This window comes from Tachypleus tridentatus, chromosome 10, assembly GCF_004210375.1.
Source record: "Tachypleus tridentatus isolate NWPU-2018 chromosome 10, ASM421037v1, whole genome shotgun sequence".
In the NCBI taxonomy this organism is placed as follows: domain Eukaryota; kingdom Metazoa; phylum Arthropoda; class Merostomata; order Xiphosura; family Limulidae; genus Tachypleus; species Tachypleus tridentatus.
In genome coordinates this window covers 76,975,616-76,993,146 of record NC_134834.1, presented here as the reverse complement: position 1 = coordinate 76,993,146, position 17,531 = coordinate 76,975,616, and the positions used below count along the sequence as shown (strand labels likewise).

The following is a 17,531-nucleotide window of genomic DNA, read 5'->3' as shown; positions in this document are numbered from 1 at the left end:
TATAGTATGTATGCTTTTCACCAGTTGATGAAGCATGATTTTATTATACATACCATAAAATATTAGTGTTAAGCGTATTACAGTTTCAAACAATACATTATTTATCTAGTCCCTTAAGGAATTTCAAATATTAAAAGAGTATAATAATGGTATTCGAACCAAACCGTATTTGTTATATCCATTACCAATAATACGTTTCACTCCAATCAAAGCTCTTCAGGACGGCTGGGATTCAACGAGAACAGTACTGGTTGGAACACCATTTATGTAAGCCATTTGCTACAACAATTGCTAGAGTACGTATACCTTTTAGAAGTTGGCGAAGTATGATTATAATTGCACTTGCTGTGAAGTTTTGGTATCAAGCCTATCATGCAGAGTTTAAACATTTAATAGGTCTACTACTAATGTCGTATGCCGAGTATAATTATTTTTACTTAACACTTTTGAACGTGATATGTAGGTGTGTGGTCGATACCCGATAAAGGTAAATTAGTGAGACTTTATAATCACCTGCTGTTCACAACAATCCTTCATCTCGCCTCATCTCTGGAAGCAGTTTCCCATCTTTCATTACCAGGTCAAGTTGAAAGGTAGTTTCTGTAAAACCAGTGTCAATCAACATGTTTCAAGACTTTGCACTAATGCATCCACTGGCTTGTGGACTTGTTTCTTTAATCAATGTACTTCTTGTAAATTGGACACTTGAAGAGCTGAGCTTTATCTCTTAAATCCAGCTATTTTTTTGTTTTATATTGTGAAGGGCTTCATCTTCAGTACATTGTCACCTTGGTTTATTGAATGTGCTAGGTTCATCACAACTTCAGCTATAACATCAATGTTTTCTACACTCACAGCAGTTTTCGTTACATGCCAACCTTTATAAATAATGTTTATTTCATAAGAACCTTTGTTTGGAACTCCTTGCAATATTTTATCTTAAGTTGAAATTAAAACACCTACTGTTTAACGGTTTATTTCTTTAATTCTGAGCTGTCTAATTCACCAATTGAGTTTTTCTAGGCCTCCATTATATGGAATTGATATTACAACACACTGTTTGATCTAAACATCTCATAAAGCAATGACAGCGACTTTCGGTTTTATCATCAACTTTTACTGACTAAAATTTCATTTCCAACTGGTCCGTTTACTCTAAACATGTGCACCTAATTTATTTCAGTTAATTCGGATACTCTAATACACTATGGTGCTCATGAATTAGTCATATACCAACAAATCCATCATTTCACGTTAATCATCTGGGGAACACAGTTGGGAAAGTTTTTTTTTTCTCTTTAGAAATTTTTGATAAAGTCTCGTCCTTCCTTTGCTTCTAGACTTTGTTTTAGATACTTCTCTTTGTTGTGATACTCTAGTTGTATTTGATAAATGGTCATTAATCCCTGGCAATTGTTACACTATCAGTTAAAAGGCTGCTTAAAGTTATTAAAACTGGTTCTTTTGAATTTGCAGCTAGATGAATGGTTTACTATTCAATACTCCATCCATTTACTTTGCACATTATTTAAACTGTGCCTCCTATATTATTTTTCCATTGTAATATGATAGTTTCTCAATTGGAATAGCCTACTAAATTGTTAAAAGATGGGCTAGATGTATATTTGGATCAATATGATAACATCCTGATGTCATATGTGGCACTCCAGTAGTGGTAACACTCTATAGTTAATAGAGTTTAAAAATGGAATATTTGATCAAATATCAACAGAAATGCGACTAGTTTGATCGCTAACGTATTTTCTAGATGTCTTGGTACTGATGGTATTTTGTTGTTATACTCTTTCTGATACTTACCGGTGTTCTTTGTTTTACTGATGTACTTTACAACTTCAATTCTTTTTACTTCATTTATTGCTTGCATTTTGTACACTTCATATGGAATTCTTGATCTTGTCTTTGATTAAATTAATTTTTGATCACCATAACACTATCAGAATTCCCATCCATTGTCTCAGCGCAGACCAGAGGTTCCACACTCGTAGTTGACACTGAACCTGTTGTCTAGGTTTGTGGTTAATAACAAACTATAAAATTTATGCTTGGTTCTTGAACATTTTCTTCACAAGTTCCTCTTTCTTTCTTCTAAGTTTCACCATTTATTTTTGATGTTCTTATAATTTCATTCTCTTTTTATTCCCATTTTCAATATTTGATTAATTAATTTTCTTACCACTGTTTTATCATTTCCATTACGTTTTCAATATCGTTTCAAGCATATTTCGTGGTCATACTGAATATTTGTTTAGATTTTACAAATGCCAAAACATTCCCACTTCTGACCCTAATGTTTCTATTTTTCTCCGTGTTCTTTTAGATTATTCAGCAATAATAATAATAATACAAAGACCAATCCACGATAATAAACGTTTTATTTTTTCGACTTCAAATTCCTTAAACAGCGTAACTTTCTCATTTTTTTCTTTGTCGAAACACATTCACTATTTTACAGTATTTTACAGCTCTAAATTGACTAACGAACTAAATAATTTAGATAAATTCACTGGTTACACATTAAGTTACTGATACAGTGGCAGACTCACTTAGTCTATCCAATGTAACCAGCTTTTTTATTTATTTCGTAAATTGAGTATTAAGATTTGGAGAAAGTTCCAAGAAATATTAATCAGGTTACATTAAACTTCCTTCCAGCAAAACAAAATACAACTTACTAGAGACCTCTACACTAAAAACATATCCTACAAAAGTACTGAAAAATCTCTGGTCTCCCTATCTTACAATGTTGTAGTATTTTAGTACCAGTTTCAAAGATATGGTGTGGGTTTAAAGTGTATTTCAATGTTCTCACTTGTACTAAAGTTATAGTTTTATATACAGTCCTTAAACTGCTATTTCACAAAGGTTAGAGGTCCGGTACGATATAATAGCAGCATATATGATTATAATTCATCTTTTAAAAAATAGTAACGCTCCACAGCGATATGTCTACGGACTTACAACTTTAGAAACTGGGTTTCGATACCCATGTTTGGCAGCGCACAGATAGCTTATTTTTAAGTTTTGTGCTTAGTTCCAAACCAACAAAAACAGTACTGGTTTGAATCAGAATTGTATCACTAACATCAAAGTCAGAAAAGTATTTTAACAAGTTGTGTGTGTGTGTTTGTGTTTTTCTTATAGCAAAGCCACATAGGCTATCTACTGAGCCCACCGAGGGGAAGCGAAAACAAGTTGTGAAAAACGTTGATAATTATAGTAGTGGAGTATTGGAAATGTATAGTTAGAATAATAAAATCTTACTAAGTGAGAATTATACATTTCACACACTAATATTTTTAGCTTGAAAATCTTTCGAACATTTTATATACATAGAATAAAGCAGCCATTTAACCTGTTAAAGATCTACCCATAGGACTAACCAATTAAATAAGTTATATAAAATTAGTCACTTATATGTTCTATACTTCTTCTGCGCTTATACTGCATGTGCTTTTTTGGTAGGGCCCGGCATAGCCAAGCGTTTTAAGGCGTGCGAATTGTAATCCGAGGGTCGCGGGTTCGCATCCCCGTCGCGCCAAACATGCTCGCCCTCCCAGCTGTGGGGGCTTTATAATGTGACGGTCAATCCCACTATTCGTTGGTAAAAGAGTAGCCCAAGAGTTGGCGGTGGGTGGTGATGAGTAGCTGCCTTCCCTCTAGTCTTACACTGTTAAATTAGGGACGGCTAGCACAGATAGCCCTTGAGTAGCTTTGTGCGAAATTCAACAATACAAACAACCATTTTTTGGTAGTAGTGTCTTCATTACATGTAATAACACAAACTTTACAATCAATATATAATATCCAGATAATCACGTAACGTTAAAATTCATAGGCCAGCCTCATTATATTCACATAATATGCACATACTTTCAATAAAGACTTCTAACTTCAAACATAGTATGTAATCATTATGAAAAAATAAGGCGAGACACGTTAATTTAAATTCATAACACATTTATAATTTACATGATATTTCTTATAATACCTTTTATTTAATGCTTTTGAATATTTTCTTGCTAGTGTCTGATAAAGCTATCTTAATCTTGAAACGACAATATTACCGAGCTAAGCATTCGTTCAGGAATGTTTCAGACGACACATTTTGGCAGAGGTGATAAAGTAAACATTACGACTCTTTACCACATAGCGGATAATAGATTCAATTTCTTTTTTCAAAACTGTCTTCACTTTGGTGAAAGACAAACAAATACAATGAGTGAGTTTAATATTTACTCAAAATAAATTCAAAGAATTAAATTATGTCATTTGCTCAAATAAACAAGACATACACGCACGAAAAACACACCATTCTAAAACTCGTACAAATATATAGTTCTTGTGTTAAACAAATCGGGAAAAAGACTTGTTAATGACAATCCAGGGGATTGGGTACGTAACATTAAAATAATCTTGAATATGTAGTACAGCAAGTTATACACATCTACTGCCTATATAGAGTAACGGTGGAATGGTATATATCACATTTCCTTTTTGATATCATTTGGCATGTAGTAGATAGTGTGAATCCACCGAAAATCGATCGTTGTTGAGAAGAGTATGCAACAGTTGTTGCCAATGCAAAATATTTGAATACTTAGACCACAAACATGTTTTTGGATCAGGGATTCAAAATTTTCAAGAGAGAAATATCGCTTTTTCTCAATGGCATTTCAAAACAAAGAAATATGGATCAATTTAAGATACCAGGACCATCCAGAAACGGACCTGTAACAAGTCATATCTTAACCGTGGTAATCAGCGTCTGAAAACAGATAGGAATCCACGAACACAAAGACCAGTGGCAAAAACCGTCCCAGTCAATGATATGCAGCATAATCAATAATGATTTTCGTCTGTAAAAGTGGCACAAGTAACGGGTATACAAACTGCTTCCAAGACATACCTATTCATACCTTCTTCAGCAACTGAAAAACGTAGTGCATGTTCATGCTATCCCTTACGAAGTCATACTGGTCAAGCTGCTGGGCATAGGGCATATAGATTTCTATGCAATAGAAAAGTTGAACCGAGTGCTGGTAAACCGTTGTAGAGGTACAATAAATAGACAAAATATGGAAAGTCTTTAACAGGAAGGGTGTTTTTGGACCTAACAGTCTCTTAATAAAGGTTTTGAAATGAAAAGTGCGATGATATTCTTTTCTATTACGAGGCAATTGCATAGTAGGTTATTTTATAAGAGTAAAAAGGAATATCGTGGTGCTCAGTGCTGCTGACACCTTCGCTTACGCTGTAGAAGTATTACTCGACACGTATTCAGTGTGAGCATCTCAAGAAATGCTTGTTATTGTTTATTACAATGCTTTATTCATCTCGTCTTCCAAACACATAGATAAAAAAATGAAAAGAAAATAGCGAACAAGCCTAACAATATAAATACTCTTAAGTAATGCAGTTGACTAAGGTTTCACACCAAATAGATGAAAAAAAAACTATACGTGGATCACATACTATGATAGTTATTCCAGCAACTAAATCTCTCTCAAATGAGAGGTTTTTATCGTTACTATGACTAGTTGTTGAGCTTGTTGTTATTAAGAGGTTATTAACTAAAGTTCTGCCGTTATTTTTGTTCTTAATGAAGTTATATAACAACACTTTACTGTATTTCTCTGACAGAGAATTTCATTTCCTTACGTTCTGGGCTTGCTAAATTTTATAAAGATATCTTTCAGTCACATCTATATCCAAAGCAATTAAGTAAGCAACACTACATGAATCAACTATATGGGAAAACCGTCGAACATTAAAATAATAACCAATACAGATATTTTATACGTCGGAATGAAGCACACTATAGAGATAGAATATTTACCATGGAAACTAATTTCATTACAAGTGTTTTAAAATATCAATAATTAACAAGAGTTATTATCGTTAAGAGGATGACATGGCAAATATTTTGGTTATTTGGGTTCTAAGTGTACATTACTGACTGTCTTAGTGAGTGCCATATTTGTTAATATCTGAAATATAAAGATCTCAACGCGTTGCTTATCGATTCTTGCTTTTGACACTCCGTGAACGATAAAGGTAAACTGTAAACATTTAGCGATTTCTTCAGTTCTTTAGTAGCGATTCTAGTTTTGATTGATTGGTGTGTTTTATTTCACATAATTGCTAGAACTTGATTTAACAAGTAATTACAAGAACTTCCTATATTAACTTAATATACATTGTGTTTTCATATTATAAACGTTTCTAAAGGCTACTAAACAAGTTAAACCCCCTGATTTAAGTACTCACCGTGCGGTAGCAACATCACTGATTACACGGTATACTGTGTTAGGCTGAATACTTCATCTGGCACCCTTCCAACGATTGCTTTGTCTGTGTGCTTCGCGAGACCTGTAATATTGATCGCGCACGCGCTGCTTTCAGGCACCAGACAGGCTCTTTCACCCAATAAAGTTGAAGGGAATAATAATACGCGGGAACTCTTCCGGTATATCCTACAAATGCAATACATTTTTAGTTTTGAGTACTATCGACGTCTTATAAAGCGAATAAACTTCTTTAACCATGTGTTTTTTTTATAACATGCTGCTTCATTGGACCATTCTTCGCCAAAAAATTAGAAATTAGGCAAACGCACACAAATGCAAATATTTCTTCTGTATACCTAACGTACATTGATATGTTTTAATTAATAATATACAAAGACAGATGTAAATACTTTTATATTTCTTCATAATGTTTTACATCATTCATTTGCCACCTGACGATTTGAGCTGAGATATAAAAAATAATAAATTCTGAAGTCATATAGAGTGGCGTTACCTATACGTACTTTCAACGCAACAGAAATGTCATGAACACATACATACACAAGGAGGTACTTACGTTTCTATTTCCCGTTAATTCACGTTTCGCATTAAACCTGAAATTGGCTATCACGCAGCTGTACGTTTCCATTAACTAAAGTCTCTGCATAATAGTTGTGAAATAAATAGTCTGTGTCAGTGTAACTGAACGTAGGTTTAGTAGCAAAGAACAAAACTGTTACGTCCTTTTAAATAAATTAAAGTTCTACAAGGTTAACAAGTACAACGTGAAAGTTTCATTACAAAGCTGATGGGCGTGTTTTACAAGAATTAGCTTCAAGAACCACCAGAGTAGACATCAAGATTATTCAGCTGGTTCAAGAGTATAGGGCCTCCCTCTCCAGTGGTACAGCGGTATTTCTACGGACTTATAATGCTATAAACTTTGTTTCGGTAACAGTGGTGGGCAGAACACAGATATTCCATTGTGTTGCTTTGTTCTTAACTTCAGACAAACAAAATTAAAATAGTATTGCAAAAATAAATGCTCAATTTCAATAGTTAAGTTACATCAATTATAGTCAAATGTTATAGTTCAGAAGGTGTGCACACGCTTCTGGCATATGAAAATACAACAGAACGTTTCGCATTTGGGTTCGAATTGTCACAATGCCTTAGATCGTTAAACAACAGAAAAAAAATAATGATTAATTTAACAGATTTGTAGAAGACTATGATTTCGAGGAAATATTTCTTCGTAACAAGAATTTAGAAGGTAAAAAATATAACTTATTAAGATGGTGATCAAATTATTTGGTGATACACAAATGTAACAGTGTCAACATACCCTAATTCTAAATAGAAAATGATTAAATAAAATCAGTAATAATTACACCCCACTTACATAACGTAGCTTGTTTCATGACAACTTTTACTCATGCAGCTGTTGATATGAATAGTGCTTAGACTATTACTATGCCTATAGTAATATCTGATGAGCCCCGATATTTGGCGAAAGCCTCATCTACGGTGGATATGGCATATATAACTTGTTTGGCGTGATTTTGTATATTATTCTTTGTTTTCCTTCATTAGTTCATAGAAATATTAAAATATGTAATTTGAACAAACAAGAAACTTTGTAAGTTGTTGAAAAATGTAACGCAGCAAAAATGACTTTTATATGAACACACAGATTTAATGTTCAATTTACCAATTGTAACAGATTTGCCGTTATACATTTATTTTGGTGCCTAGTTTGATTGTGTATAATTTTCCTATTTTCCCTGTGACGTATGTTCTTAACTGTGCATTGCACAGGTTCCGCCCGTCCTGAATTTTGCAGAACGTTCTGGAATGCAAATTCAACAATACATGTTTGACGAAAGCGTGCGAAAATATTATGAAAATTTCTAGAAACTCGCATGATTCTTATAAAAAGCGGCTAGCAGATACGCGGAAAAAGGAAAAGAGAATATTACTGAACAGTTACAGTAAGTATGCTATAGGCCTAGGAAGCTATATTTGCGATTAATGTCTATTAATCGAAAATTACAGAATTTGACCAGAAACATTACAGATTATGAACATTATAGAGCGTTTAACTTCAGTGAATTATTTCGGACGGTATTGTTTCTACGAAGACGTTGAATATATTCTTCGATAAGATGCGAACTTCTAACCGGTGTGAGGCCAGCCAAAATAGACAGCGTTAGCTTAGGCGAGGCGTAAGAATATCAACTCAGAATTAATTTGCTCGTCGTGGACCTGAACTATAGATAAAATATTGAGTTCTAGACCAGATATAAGACTCAGCAGAGATTGTAAGTTTGTAAAACTGTAGTATATAAACCATCATTTGTAATAATTATTAGTAATAACCGTTACTATAAATTGTATATTAAAATATATTTGTTTTCAAAAAATGAAAGTTTTATGTATCAATCTTGTTGGAAAATAACATAAATTTAATACATGTTAATATTTAATAAACTACTAAATTCAAATTCAGATTTCAAGTGATTTAAGATCGTAAGAAATAGCGTACATAACGTAATAAATCTGAGACTCGTCCGAAATAATTAATAATATCAACATCACATTAACTCCTAAACTGTTTTTGTTTGAAAGTACCAATTCAAAGCTTCATTTACCAGCATCACATTAACTCCTAAACTGTTTTTGTTTGAAAGTACCAATTCAAAGCTTCATTTACCAGCATCACATTAACTCCTAAACTGTTTTTGTTTGAAAGTACCAATTCAAAGCTTCATTTACCAGCATCACATTAACTCCTAAACTGTTTTTGTTTGAAAGTACCAATTCAAAGCTTCATTTACCAGCATCACATTAATACGTCTAACTTTTACAAAAATGTGAAGACATGAATAGAAATTCTTTAAAAACATCCTAAAGAGGAAGGCAAACTGTCCATCAGAAATGTGAAATTCCTTACATTCCTAGATTCCATATACAATTATTTTCTATTTTTTAAAGGGACGAATATAATTTAATACTCACTCAAAAAAACAAACAAGAGAAATGAAATATTGTACGTCTTGCATCTAGACTTATGTTTCGACCAGGGTACCCCTTATGTATGTCTAGCGGCGGTTGTCGATATTTATCCTATGTTATTTGAAAAAGCAAAATAAAATATATATATAAATCTAAAGGCATGTAGTGGCTTCAGGCAAATTATAAGGATAACAATGCCATGACTCTAAACACTGAAATAACCTTTTGGCTAAATCGTGGCTATTGCCACTGTTGTTCCGAATGCTAAAATGTCATTAATCTTATGTTTCTGAACATATATAAACACTTTAACATCACGTTAGAATATCTTCTTTATACATGTTTTAAATTAAGCGAAATAAGCAGTTTAAAAATGAGTAAATATTTCTTCTTCTCTTTCTGAAAATACACGACGTAAAATAAACAAGTGAGTCGCGAAACAGACTTCCACCAGGTTTGACAACTGTAATAGATATATATTAACATATATTGTGAGTATGTTTAATAATTATGATTGTGGATTCTTGTCTACAGTTATTATGTTAAAACTGTAAACATAAGAGCCTAAGCCTAGGGAGAGATTAATATTCTGAAACGATAGAATGGTACAGTTGTCTGAGACGATGTGGGGGATATAAGAACTTTCTCAGATAACTGGGAAATGTTATTTGTAAGTAATTCTAAAATAACAGTCAAAACAAATACTGATGTGTGGTTAAAGCTCTTTACATGTACTAAACGAACCAAGTTGGAATAAAGTCAGATGAAAATGCGGTGTTAAAAAAACGCAAGTTTTATAAACGGGTAAGCTCTTTTCGTTAAGTTAAAGAAGAAAAAACTAGGGGACTCTTAGCTGCTTTTTATATTACGAGTGGAACAAGCAACAACATGAACATAATATGGGGTCAAGTTTTGTCTAATTTTCTCTTGTTTAACTTTTTTAAGGTTTTTACATAGTTTGCCCCTTTATATAACAATTTTTTTTCGACATTACAATTTTATTCGGCTGATCGATTTATTCTAACATGCCTGTTTTTGTACGTGGAAAATGTGTTCATCAGATTATCGTATGTGCAGAGCTAGAGCTGTATGTATGACGCCTAATTAGGATTCGTGTAAACAAAAATGAACGACACCGTTCATTCTTGTGTTATGTGAGTTGTGGTGGATATTTTCATCTCCCTTGGATATATTGTATTAAGGTGTAGGAACTACTTTTCTTCTACCTACAGAACGAAATTATATAACTAAATATCATAAAATAACAACACATGTCAAATATTTGTAAAAACTGGTTTAAATACGTAATTCACAACCATAAAAAATACAGACGCGTTTAACTATCAGGAAATATACAGATATATGTCTAACTATGAATACGTCAGATATAGAATTTAAAAATTATAGTGCCTTTGTCATTTCTGTAATGTAGAAAAAAAGGCTTAAACGCAATACCTATTTAACGAAAATAATTTTAAGTTGTAAAATATTTTCAACATCTTAACGAAGTGGTACAACTATTTTACTGATAAAATGGCTATCTTATCGTTGTATAACTTTATATTGAATATGAAATTAGATTTCTAAAACGTAAGTAAAAACCTGATGCCCATTTTAAATGCATTTGTTGTCGTGTATTCTATATTTGTTTAATTATATAATAATTATACGCTTTTTTTAAATTTCAACAACTCTAAAACTTCATTCCTAGAGAGACAAGTATATTTTTGGCTACATGTGGTTAAGCGGTTTTATTTATATAGTTTAATTGCCTGGTACTAACGATACGTTTACAGTATCATTCTCAAAACCAACAGTTTTAAGTTCGAATTATCTATACATTTCAATACTATTTTATATTCCACTTAAAAATATACATATACATATATATGTAACAAAAAGTATTTTCATTCCCCAGTATATATTTGGGTATAAAGAAGATGAATTTGAAATGCGATTACATCTAAAGCCCCCAGTAGCACAGCGGTATGTCTGTGGACTCACACCGCTAAAAACAGAGTTTTGACACCCGTGGTAGTCAGCTTTGTGCTTAACTCTAAACAAAAAACTACATTTAAAATTTAACCTGTATCGACATAGCCTTAACGTAGTTAACTGGGAGGCAGTCGCTCTTCGGATCTCTTATGAATATTAAATAAAACGAAGACGAGAGTGCCAATCACCGCAAGCAACAATGTGACCAGAAAATCGAGTTTTCAGTGCTTTCTTTCAGCACTGTTTTCTGATACTTCTTTACAAACAGAAACCACTCTTCGAAAACGTTTGATCTCTGGTATCATCACTTTCACTTCTATAACTATTCTACAGAAGTTAAATATGCTGTGCTTACTAAATGGATAAATTGAAATGTGTAATATTCAAATTCAAATATTTTCCAAATGTGTTGGGCATAACTATCCGGTTATGAATTATTTATTACGTTGGACAAGTGTGCAAAAACAACTAATTACAATATTTTGGTAAGAAAATCGTTATACGGTTTATTTGAGGACAATAAGATTACAGTGATCAGTCGTGATTTGTTACTCTACTTGCTTATAAGTTACTATATTCTTATCGCTACTAGCTAGTAACTAATTAACAATTAGACTTAAGTAATCGTATAAGCTTCCTGCCACGACATCGATTTCACATATGTTTGGTTTAACAAGATTAGTCCAAGAATTAGGAGAGGTTGGTGTTGACTAGCTACCTTTCCTTTAGTTTATCACTTCAAAATTATGGACGGTTAGAGCAAATAGCTCTCTTGTAGCTTTATGTGTAAGTCAACAAACGAACACATATATGTTTCTTCCTATAAGCGAGTTGATTTTGCTGCATGGAACATGTCACTTGTGTCTACACTCAATTATGCAACGTTAGAAATTCGTATAAGAAAAGTACGCATGGTACGTACAATCGCAAATTATTTGCGCTTTGAAAGTATATACACGTATAAATATATGTGTGTGTAAGGACCATTTTACACGGATATACAAAGTCCTATAAAACCATAGGAAGAACCAAAACACTTAAAGTTATGTAACGTACCCTAAAACCTTATAAACAGAAGCTATTTTAATGTCCTTTTTGTTTAGTGAGGATTTCAAAGTATTTCAAAACCTTCCATTTTCTTTCTTCTGTGAACTGGGTTCATTTTAACGTATTTTGAATCTTCCTCTTACTCTTCCTTTAAAAAGAGTTCCCAAGTATGTTGAAACCCTTTTCTTTGTGTTTAGAGAAGTATAAGGAATTCCAAAACAATCCCTTCACTCAACAGAGTCTTATACTGGAACGTACAAAACTTCTTTGTTTTTGTTCAACCAAGTGAACTCAGTATCGGTAGACAACTGGTAGATTTATGTGATGGTCGATATATTTCATATTATGTTTTATTTCAATTGAAGTATGCTTCTTTCATCAGTTTAAACTAAACACGAAACTTTAAAGTAACAAGAAGCTCACAAATTACCTTTATGGCGACCATAGTTGTTTCATATTTATATTGAACAGTTTTATTGCACTTGTCTTCAAGAATCCGTTTAAGTAGCATCTATATAGCGAAACAATCTGATACAGTTTTTGAAACATGGATGACAAACAAATCAAATGACGCAAACCACGTGAAACGAATCTTTATCCTAAATAAATATATATGTGTAGCCCTGATTGTTTTCCAGTATATGTCAAACATGATTTTAAACGCCAAATAATCTTTAAATTGTATATCACGACGACGTTGTTTACATCACGACTGTCGAGATGGTGTGAGCAGGATTTTGCAATCATGAAATTAACTGTTTTTGTTTTCATTACATTATAAAGCAATATTCATAAATTTACGACATCCATTGTTGATACAAAAATGATCCTACATCTCTCAATTTAATTTTAAAACAAACAAAACTATCCGTTAAGCAAATACAGCGCCTATAAACTCGTGAAAAGCCATAGTCATTCATTCGAGCGTTGGATTGTTTTGAATTTCACGCAAAGCTACTCGAGGTAGATGTCCCTAATTTTGCAGTGAAACGACCAGAGGGAAGACAGCTGGTTATCACCACCCACCGCTAACTCTTGGGCTACTCATTTACAACGAATATTGGAATTCACCATAACATTATAACGCCCCCACGGCTGAAAGGGCGAGCATGTTTGGTGTGACGGGAATTCGAACCCACGACCATCGAATTACGAGTAGAGTACTTTATCCACCTGGCCATGACACGCCCGAGTGTTGGAAATGTGTACATTTATATTTTTAAATATTTTAAAATTAAAATAAGTTGAAAAATAAAAATGTTTTAGTTCTCTAACAAGGAAACTAAAACAAGACTAAACTTCGTTTATGTTTCCAATGAAAATATCGATTTTACTTTTTATATAGACAGAAATACATGATATTGTTTTATTTAGTAATTAAGTTAACTTTTCATCTTCACAGGAGTTGAATAAGTTGCTTTAAAACCATTTTAAATGTGCAAAATAGCATGTCATGTTATAACTATTACCAATATAAAGTTATAGTGAAACGGCATGTATTAGAGTTACATTTTGGTATTGTCTGGTGTTTCGTAGGTTGTGTCATACGAGCAAAAACTAATGACATTTTAGGAAAGGTATGTATGTAACAGCCCTGCTAACACAAAATATTCATACACTTAGATCAAGAAGACGTGTGCGCGTGGGAAATTTAGAAATTTCGAGAATATATATTCTATGTACTTTAACTACATTACAAAACAAAGAAATAAGGATCATCTTAGGAAATCAGGACCACTCAGAAAGAGGCCTGCACTTTCCTTATCTCAACCATAGTAAGCAAAGTGCGGCGTGTTGTAACTGGTGAGAATCCACGAACACAAAAAAATTAGAGACAAGATCAATCCACTTCCTCCATGCAGGCCCACCATGGCCAGGTGGTTAGGGCACTAGGCTCGAAATTTGAGGGTCGCGAGTTCGATTTCCCTTCACACCAATCATGCTCACCGTTTCAGTCGTGGGGACGTTATAGTGTGACGGTCAATTCGACTATTCGTTAATAAAAGAGTATCCCAAGAGTTGGACGTGGGTGGTGATGGCTAGCTGCCTTCCCTCTAGTCTTACATTGCTAAATTAGGGACGGCTAGTGCAGTTAGCCCTCGTGTAGTTGTGGGCGAAATTTAGAAATAAACAGTAAATAATGCTCCAGGTAACAGTGCGCAATATAATATAACTAAGAAGGATCTCTATTTGGAGAAGTAAAATATGTCACATATAAACAAGTAAAATATGCCATATATACACAACCTGCTTCTACGTAATTTTTAATAAACGGCCGTATACCTAAAACAGCTGGAGAGCAAAACAAGTAGTGCCTATGAATTCTTATATGATCTAGTTGTTGAAACAATCGTTGGAAAACGATCATCCTTCGGCCATCATATAAAGCACGACCTAACGTGGTGATATAGTAAGGCACTTAAATCATTTAAGTTAACCTGATGAAGACTCTTTACATACTTTATAGAATGTGTTTCCTACCTTCTTAAAAGTCGACACTTTAACTGTTTCGACTTTAGTGTAATAAATTGATTTTTTTATTATTCGTTTTTGTACTTTCACTTTTTATCAACCTAAGTTTCCTTCATCAATATTTTTCAAAATAACACATTTTCTTTACAGTTACCTTCACAATGTTTATTAACCTTATTGTTAAATTTGAACCATTCTCTACTGAAGCTTCCAATTAAGAGGCGTAATTTATAGATATATCTTTGTAGTAAGGTGCAATGTAATCTTAAGATCTATTGTTCACATGTTCTAAAGGCAAAGCTTCGCAGTCGGTTATCTGTGTCTCACCTCTGCCGCTATTGTTAAGTATTATAATTTATTTCGGACGAGTCTCCGATTTATTATGTTACGTATGTTACGTATTATTATTTCAAATAACCGGAAATTTCTATTTTAATTTAGAAGCTAATTAAATGTTAATATGTGTCAAAGGATTTCCAACAGTATTGATACGCATAATTATCTTTTTTAACATAAATGTATATTAATATACAAACAATAACGGTTACTGCTAATAGTTGTTACAAATGATGGATTATTTTAACGTGTTTTACAAACCTACACTCTGGGACTAAATCTCTTTTCGACGCTCAGGAAAACCAGATTAATTCGTTGTTAATACCCTTGTACTTTTCTTTTAACGGTTGGCTAAGCGTGGACACCCGTAAGTTTTACTGGCCACAGTATCTAATGTTCTCGTATAAGTACTAATGTCCGAAGTTATTTCACTAAATTTACACGATTTATAATGTTCGAAATCTGTTAACATTTCTGGATGGTCAAATTCTGTAGTTTTCCGATTCATAAGCGTTAATCACAGTTGTAGCTTCCAAGGCCAATAACACACTGTCTGTGTCTGATGAATAACGCTATGTAACAAAATTTTTACTTTTTCTTGTTCCTGTGCAGAAAGTGTTATTTCCCAATTGCTTATGCCTAAAGTAAATGGAAAAAAGACCTGTTTTTTCTCTTCAAACTTTGCTTTTCTGACCTAGGAGCGTATAACGAACACATGATGGGAGACGATAATTTGGGGACTGATACGTGAAAGTGAGTTACATTACAGTCGCAAATCTTGAAAAACTACTCAATTTTAAACATTTCTGTATAACTTTAGTATAAATACATGTAAATCTTGATTTGTATGTTGTTTTATTCAGACTTTATGTAAATGAAATGTGCAAATTTGTCCGTTTTTGCATAGAAAATACGTTAATTTTTAAATTTCATTATCGAGGTCACAAAAGCAAAGTTTGAAGGGAATAATGGCCATTTTCTGTACTTTTACAACATAAGCAATTAAAAAATAACACACACTATCCAGGAACAAAATTTGTGCTACATAGCGTTATAATAATCTTCTTTCTTTTGGCGCGCTAGCTTATGTAATTTAAGGCAAATTTCTAGAATGTTCAACAAAGTTCGAAATCGCTAGCGTTTTCGTACAACAAATATTATTGGTTCTTACTCTAAAAATTCTTCCACAAATTTAGAGAAGAAGCTTCACCTGTGCAACACACATCCAACAATATACGTCACACGTAGATAAAGAAAACTATACTGAAACAACAATATACGCCACACGTAGATAAAGAAAACTACACTGAAACAAGAATATACATTAAAATAAACGTATAACGGTAAATCCCTTACATTATTAAAACTGGATTTTGAGGATTATAAGCATTTTGGCTTACCTTTGAGTCAGCGAAGGAGATGCTGTTTATTGTGGATTTTAAGATGTCTTTTTTCCTCAAAAAATAATAAACCTACCGCAGTTGACAAAGAATCTTATTCAAGTAAGCTTTTCCAGATAATCCCTACATGAATTTTAAATAATTATTTAAGATAATATCATGGGTTCAAATATTTTCTGCATATTTTTATTTAAAAGGCTAAAGTAAATAATGTTCTAGAACTAAAATATTAAATTACCGCAGTCATGTAAGTGGAGAACATAAAAAAAATGATAATTATTCAACAAGCTAAGATAAAGGGTGATTTAACAACTGTTGAACATATGATATGTTTCAAGTCTTAGAATATGATTCTGTTTAGTTGACTGCTGTCTGATGATATACGACATTTCGAAAATTAAAAGCTATCGTTCCTTATACAGGTTATATACTGTAATCGCACTACAAATGAATTTTAGGCATTTTCCACTATTCGTGTGTAAAATAGTAACCCAAGAGTTAGCGGTAGGTGGTGATGACTAGTTGCCTTCCCTCTAGTCTTTCACTGCTAAATTAGGGATGGCTGGCGCCGATAGTCCTCGTTTAACTTTGGGCGAAATTCAACAAACAAATCTAGTAAAGTGAATATTTACAATGCGTTTCATTTGTATGTTGCTGGTGAGAAAGGTTTTCCATTCAGTACCAGAACTTACCAGAGTGATAGCCACTAATAACTTGTCAGCTACCGTTATTTGCTGTAATCCAGACAGTCTGACGAGCTCGGGTATCACGATAAAGACATCGTAAACAGCGGTGTACAGGAAATAAGGTACGATTGTTTGTTTTTTGTGTTTTTTTTAATTTCGCACAAAGCTACACAATGGGCTATCTGTGCTCTGCCTACCACGGGTATAGATTTTGTTCGTTTTATTTTTAATTTCGCACAAAGCTACTCGAGGGCTATCTGTGCTAGCCGTCC

The 17,531-nt window shown here is 33.1% G+C and overlaps 1 protein-coding gene across 1 annotated transcript in view; it reads right to left on the bottom strand.

Moving 5' to 3' along the window:
* The window catches only part of LOC143229633 (amino acid transporter heavy chain SLC3A1-like), a 36,173-nt gene extending 29,794 nt beyond the window's left edge, over nt 1-6,379 (bottom strand). The window contains exon 1 of the mRNA XM_076462228.1: nt 6,289-6,379. The gene's annotated coding sequence lies outside the window, so the exon portion shown is untranslated. The remainder of the gene's footprint in view (nt 1-6,288) is intronic.
* Nucleotides 6,380-17,531: the final 11,152 nt, after the last annotated feature.